The sequence below is a fragment of the Arachis hypogaea genome, chromosome 11 (genome assembly GCF_003086295.3).
Source record: "Arachis hypogaea cultivar Tifrunner chromosome 11, arahy.Tifrunner.gnm2.J5K5, whole genome shotgun sequence".
Lineage (NCBI taxonomy): Eukaryota > Viridiplantae > Streptophyta > Magnoliopsida > Fabales > Fabaceae > Arachis > Arachis hypogaea.
In genome coordinates this window covers 67,994,752-68,002,504 of record NC_092046.1, presented here as the reverse complement: position 1 = coordinate 68,002,504, position 7,753 = coordinate 67,994,752, and the positions used below count along the sequence as shown (strand labels likewise).

The window sequence follows — 7,753 nt, the reverse complement described above, 5'->3', positions numbered from 1 at the left end:
AAGGTAAACTCCAGTAACGTTTGCGAAGGGCCAAGAAGCAACGTTAGTGGTCACATTAGTGCCACTAACGTTGAAGTTAACGTGGACCTTTTTTGGGTTGGGAACGTTAGTGAAAGAGGTGATTGTCACTAACGTTCTCGATCCCACAATTTCACTTAACGTTAACACCACTAACACCCCAAGCTAAAGTCCATACCTACTGAACACTTTCTCTGCAAGTAAAGCTGAGCCCACTGAAAAAGATAACTGCTTCAACTCAAGATCCAAAGGCCCATATCCAAGACTTGAAGAAGCAACTAGAAGATCAGAAGAATAGTATAAATAGGGAGAACTTTGAACTAGAAGGGAGCTTTTGGGCATTATTAGAATTACTCTCTGTATTTTTTACTTTCTCTGCAACTTCTAGTTTAACTTTTCAGAATGCATTCTCCATCTTTGTTTTCCATTCCCAGAGCTATGAACAACTAAACCCCTTTCATTGGGTTAGGGAGCTCTGTTGTAATTTGATGGATCAATAATAGTTTTCATTATTCTTCTTCTTTCTTTTCTCTTGATTTTACTAGAAAGCTTTCAATCTTCATCTAATTGAGTAGTTATCTTGGAAAAGAAGCTATTCATACTTGGATCTCTTCGGAACCTTGGAAGAGGAATGAAGAGATCATGCTAGAAATGCTCTCTCATGTTGGACCAAATTGGGGTTTGAATGGATATAGTGACATATAATCCTACCAACACTTTGATTTAGAAATACATGTGGCATAATCAGTAACCATACCTCATCTCTTCTCATGAGCAATTGGACCAAGGAATTGGCTATTGATCAAGATTTGAGAGATTGAATTACCAAGGAATTGGAATTCAATCACTTAAGATTGCCAAGGAGATCAATGAATGCATTGATTGAGGAAGAGATGAAAATGAACTTGATTCGGAGGATGCAACATCTCCTAAGCCCAATGAACTCCCCATTTCTGATCTTACCCATTCTCTTTAATTTCTACCAATTACTTCCATGATCATCTTCCCCATTCCCATTTAAGATTCTACAATTTATTTTTCGTCATCTATTTTCAGTTCTTTATTTCCAGCATTTACATTTTCTGCTATTTACTTTTCCGCCATTTAATTTCCTACAACTCTCAAATCAAATTCTGCTTAGCTCAACTAGAACATTCCTCCAATTAAAGTTGCTTGACCAATCAATCCCTGTGGGATTCGACCTTACTCTATTGTGAGTTTTTACTTGACGACAATTCGGTATACTTGCCAATGGAGATTTGTTAAGAGCCAAGTTTCCGTGCATCAAGTTTATGGCACCGTTGCCGGGGATTGATTTTGTATCAACAATGATTTAATTGGTAGATAACTAGATTGAGCATTTTCCTTTTGGTTGATTTAGTTTCATCTGAGTAATTTACTTTCAGTTTTAGTTATTTCTTTCCCTTTACCTTTCACCCATTAGTGGTGTTACCTGCATTTTGCTTTAATATTTGGTTCACTGACCCACTAACTGTTTGATATATTGCATCACTCACACTAACAGCATTTCTGCAGAAAATATTGTCTGCATCTATCTTTCTTGCTTGTGCCTTATTGGGTGTATGACAGGTAGAAGAAGCAGGGCTTTAACTTCCTTTGATTCTGAACCTGAGAGGACCTTCCTTAGATTAAGGAGGGAAGCAAGAGGGAAGAGAGTAGTCGGTGCTGAGGAAGATGAGGAGTACTTTGAACCAGACATGGATGAGAATATGGAGAACCATCATGAAGAAGAGGCTCACAACCATGGCAAAGAAGGTCCAGCGCATCAGGCTAGACAAGAGAGAAGAGTTCTGGGTTCTTACATCAACCCAAATCCAGGAAACTGTGGAAGTAGCATCCAAAGGCCAACCATACATGCCAACAATTTTGAACTAAAGCCATAGGTCATCACCCTTGTTCAGAACAATTGTTCATTCGGAGGAAGTGTCCAAGAAGACCCCAATCAACATCTAACCACCTTCCTGAGGATATGCGATACTGTGAAGTCTAATGGTGTTCACCCTAACACCTATAGACTACTTCTGTTTCCCTTCTAACTCAAGGACAAAGCATCTAAATGGCTGGAATCCTTTTCAAAGGAGAGTTTAGCAACCTGGAAAGATGTGGTGAACAAATTCTTGGCAAGATTCTATCCTCCTCAACGAATCAACAGGTTGAGAGCTGAGGTACAAACCTTCAGGCAGCAAGTTGGTGAGACTCTATATGAAGCATGGGAGAGGTTTAAGGACCTGACACGAAGTTGCCCGCCAGATATGTTCAATGAATGGGTGCAGTTGCACATTTTCTATGAAGGCCTTTCGTATGAATCAAAGAAGGCAGTAGACCACTCATCCGGGGGATCTCTGAACAAGAAGAAGACCATTGAAGAAGCCATAGATGTCATTGAGACTGTAGCAGAGAATGACTACTTCTATGCTTCTGAAAGAGGCAACACTAGAGGAGTGATAAAGCTGAATAATGTGGATGCACTGCTAGCTCAAAACAAGCTTATTACCAAGCAGTTGGCTGACCTTACCAAAAAGATGGAGAGGAATCAAGTGGCAGCAATCACCACCTCAGCAGCAGCGCAAGAAGGAGTGAATGAAGAAGCAGAGGGTGATCAGGAATAAGCTAACTACATTGAAAATTCACCTAGGCAGCACCATGACCCATATTCCAAAACATATAATCCCGGTTGGAGGAACCACCCAAACTTTGGGTGGGGAAACCAACAGGATCAAGGCCAAGATTAGAGACGCCACAACCCTAACAACAATGCAGCTCACCAACACTCCACACAGAGGTCATATCAACACCCACCTAACAACACCTCTCAACATCCATACCAAAGTCAAAATGGCCCTTCTCATCCTTCCAATCTCAACTCTCCATCATCGGAAGAAAGACTATCAAGGATTGAGACTCTACTTGAGGGCATATATAAGGAAATCCAAGATAACAAGGTATTCAAGAAGGAGGTGCGAGCCAATATCAAGAACTAGGGAGACACCATCAAGAGGCTGGAGTTTCAAGTGGGATACCTTTATGAGAAGATCCCCAAACCTACTGATAGCTTCCCAAGTGACACAGAGAAAAATCTGAGAGGTGAAGCAAAGAAGGTCAGACGGGAAGATTGCAAGATGGTTACTATAAGTGATAAGGAGACTGAGGAAGAGCCGAACAAACCATTAGAACAACCTGAAGATACATCAGCAGGAAAGCAGGAAGAGAATCATCAAGAAACCACAATCACACAGAAGGAGCTGTTGAGACTCTATGCACCCTTTTCCCAAATACTCAATGGTGGTGTAGAGAAGAGAATATACTCAAGGTTTCTTGACATGTTTGCATCTCTCCATGTAAACATACCATTCATCAAGGCCCTCCAACAAATGCCCTCATACATTAAGTATATAAAGGAGCTGCTAACCAGGAAAAGCTCACTCAAGGGAGGACAAATAATAGTGATGAATAAGGAGTGCAGTGCTCTCATTCAAACAGAGTTGCCTACAAAAAGGAAGGACCCAGGGAGTTTTCACATCCCCTGTCCCATAGGAGAAATACTGATTGATAAGGGATTCTGTGACCTGGGAGCAAACATCAACTTAATGCCTCTATCTCTAATGAAGAAGCTGCAGATCAATGAGCTAATGCCCACAGACGTAGTCATCGGACTGGCTGACAAAACTCAAAAACAAGCAGTGGGAGTGGTTGAAAATGTGTTGGTGAAAGTGGGAAACTATTTCCTCTCCACAGATTTTGTCATATTGGAAGTGGAAGAGAGTCCCATCCACCCAATCATATTGGGAAGACCGTTCCTAGCTACAGCCAGAACACTCATATATGTGGAGCGAGGAGAGCTAATACTGAGGATACATGATGAACAACTCGCATTCAAAGTCTTCAAACCCTCACAAGAAGCAGACCAGGAAAATAAGGAACCAAGGGAAAATCACAGCAAAGCACTGGTGGAAGAAACAAGTACTGAAGCACAAAATGTAGAACCTATGCACAATTACTCAAGAGGGGGGAGGTGAATTGAGTATTGCAACAACAATGAATCTTTTTGCGAAAGTTAAAGACAATATACAAAAGTGTTATTGTACTAGTATTTTTCCAAGAGCTTAACTCAATTGCTAAGCATTTATAAGGAGCTTTTACTTTCCAATAGACACCAACTCAAATAAATTGATCAAGCTTTTCACCAATCGGACTTAAGCCATTCCTTAAGTACTTACGAAGCTACTTTTCGATCACAATTTATTTGCTCAAAGGTAAAAGACAATAATATTGAAGAGATGAGTTTGGAGAGATGCAAACGCTATTTAGAGTGGTTCGGCACAATCCTTGTCCTACGTCCACTTTCTTTCTCAATCGCTATTGAGAAGTTCCACTATTGCCAAGCTTCAAGGTGCTCGCGCAAAACCTTTTACAATCCGAGTCCTTAGTTTCTAACACCTCACGGTATATGATCACCACTCGTATACTAACCCACTCCACTTAGAGATTCCTTCTCTAAGATTTGCCTTGAGTACTTAGTATACTTCTTTGCTATCCTCACCGACTATAGTGTTTATAACTCTTGACTCAACCTTGGAGATCACACTCCAATTTACAAAGTGTACAAGAAAACAATTCTCAAAGAATTGTTGAGACGAAATGAGTATTCTCTAGAAGAGTGTATGATTACAAGTTTAGCACTATTGAACCAATTGATATTGCTCTCTCAAATTGTGTATTATAACACCTTAAAAATGTGTAGAATGAAAGAATATGAACAAGATAGTTTGCAAATACTCAAGTATATGAAATAAGGCTTCAATCCATCTATTTATAGACTTCCCAAACCTTAGAAACGTTGGGGAGTTAATGGGATGGAGCCGTTTTGTCAAAACTAGCCGTTTTTTATGTTTTTGAATCATTTGCATCGATGCATAACACTTTGCATCGATGCAAATGTGTCTTTGAAGCTGAAATTTGAATTTTCAGCTAGGTTGCATCGATGCAAACATCTTTGCATCGATGCAACAAGTCGTCGCATGCTTTGCATCGATGCAAGATGAGTGTGCATCGATGCAAACCTTAAAGAATGGCTTAAAATCACTTCAAAATACTTAGGATTGATCTCAAACTTGTTGGAGTCAATTCCTATGCTTTTGTACCTTTGAAAACAAGTTTTTAAACCATTTGGCTAGCATCGAATTGCAAGATGTGCATCAAAACATTTTGTGAGTGTGTGTTGAGAGATTTAGCAATTGGTTCTTAACAAGAAGTTACCTAAGTCCTAAGACACTATACTTGTCTTCAAATGTTGTGGACTTGAGTTTCTTGTTGTTGTTGTGTTGCTTTCAACTCTTCATTCCTCAACGTTGAATGTTGGTTGATCTTTCAACATGCTTGTTCATTCAAGTTGTTTGTTGGTTTGTCTTTCATGTCGTTTGTTGGTTTGTCATTCATCAAAACCTACGAATACAAACTTCGCATACAAGCAACATGATTTACAATTTCCCCCTTTTTGATAATGACAAACCAATTTTGAGGATATGCATTTATAAATGATTTTGAAAGCAACAATAATGCACTTTGTTTTATAGAAAGCTTTGGAGAAGACTTCACAAAAAAAATTTTGCAGGAGTTCCCCCTAAATATGTGCATTTGTTCCCTTAACGGGCGTTTATCAAAGAAAACAATTTAGATATCAAAAGTTTTTGCTTAGCGGAAGTCTTTTTGAAAACATTGTTTCGCAAACTTATTTCTTCTTTTCAAATCCTTAAACTTCTTCTTTTTCAAAAGTTCAAAATTTCAAATATCCTCAAACTTCTCTTCCCCCTTTTGACATTATCAAAAAGAAAGGAGTTTGAAATGTGTCATAGAAGCATGCATAAAACAATGAATTTTTTTTAAGTTCAATTTCTCTATTAATTTCAAGGATGAGATATTCCCCCTTTCAAAAAGGATTTGATTTCCTCTTTTTATATATAAAACAAGCATGCATAATTCCCCCTAAATAAGTGAAATATATTAAAGCATGCACATTAACTTAAAATAGGGGTACCAATCCTATTTTGAGTTATTCACCAAATAAGCATACAAGCATTAAACAAAATTATGAAGGAAATATCAAAGTATTTAAACCATAATAGAAATCCTTAGCTTACTAGGAGTTAGTTTAACAATTCATATAATCAAATAAACATAAAGCAATAAAAAGTGACTTGATGTTAAAAAAATCTTCAATTTGTTGATCCTCCATTGTTTATAATCTTCAAATACTTCAATCTACCTCAAGATGAATCACTCATTCATCAACTCATAAACCTACAAAACAATGGCTAATTGGATATCTCCAATGCTTAAGTTAGTAAAAGATACAAAAATAGTAATATAAATGCAATGAATTCAAAAAAATCATATTAGATTAGAATCCAAGATACCAAGTTCATTTCGGATGTTAAAAAAACTTTCTTTACATAAAGGTTTAGTGAAGATGTCCGCTAGTTGTTTACTAGTTTCGACAAATTCAATAACCACATCACCCTTTTCAACATGGTCTCTTATGAAGTGATGTCTAATCTCAATATGCTTGGTTCTTGAATGTTGAACCGGATTCTTGGTTAAATTTATTGCACTAGTATTATCACATTTGATAGGAATGTGATCAAGCATGAGTCCATAGTCCACAAGTTGTTGTTTCATCCATAAAATTTGGGCGCAACAACTACCGGCGGCTACTTACTCGGCTTCGGCGGTAGACAAGGCTACACTTACTTGTTTCTTACTATGCCATGAAACAAGAGAGTTTCCTAGCAAGTGACAAGTGCCGCTAGTGCTTTTCCTATCCAATTTGCAACCGGCAAAATCGGAATCGGAATAACCAATCAAATCACAAGTGGATCCTTTCGGATACCACAATCCAACATTTAATGTTCCTATGAGATACTTCATAATCCTTTTCACCGCACTTAAGTGAGATTCCTTAGGATTAGCTTGGTATCTCGCACACATGCATACACTAAACATGATATCTGGCCTACTTGCCGTTAGATAAAGTAATGATCCTATCATGCCTCTATACTTCTTTACATCTATGTTTTTACCTTGTTCATCTTTGTCAAGGTAGCAAGTAGTGCTCATTGGTGTGTCCATTGCCTTAGCATTGTCCATTCCAAATCTTTTGAGCAATTCCTTGCAATATTTGGTTTGGCCAACGAAAGTTCCTTCTTTTCCTTGTTTGATTTGAAGACCAAGGAAGAAGTTGAGTTCGCCCATCATGGACATTTCAAATTCACTTTGCATGAGGTTTGAGAAAAACTTGCAAAGTGATTCGTTAGTTGAACCAAATATTATGTCATCGACGTAAACTTGTACCAAAAGGATATTTTTATTTTCAATCATGATAAATAAAGTTGTATCAACCTTCCCTCTTCTAAAACCCTTTTCTATTAAAAACTTGCTCAAACGTTCATACCAAGCTCTTGGAGCTTGTTTAAGACCATAAAGAGCTTTCTTGAGTTTAAAAACATGATTAGGATTTTCATAATCCTCAAAACCGGGAGGTTGTTCAACATATACTTCTTCTTGAATGAAACCATTAAGAAAGGCACTCTTAACATCCATTTGATAAAGTTTGAAGTTATAAGAGGATGCAAAAGCAAGTAACATCCTAATAGCTTCTAATCTAGCTACGGGAGCATAAGTTTCGTCATAATCAATGCCTTCCTCTTGATTATAACCT

At 37.9% G+C, this 7,753-nt stretch overlaps 1 non-coding gene across 1 annotated transcript; it reads right to left on the bottom strand.

Moving 5' to 3' along the window:
- Positions 1-2,189: 2,189 nt before the first annotated feature.
- Positions 2,190-2,296, bottom strand: LOC112725732 (small nucleolar RNA R71). The gene has a single exon (XR_003164819.1). It is a non-coding gene; the product is annotated as a small nucleolar RNA R71 (small nucleolar RNA).
- Between the last annotated feature and the right edge of the window lie 5,457 nt (positions 2,297-7,753).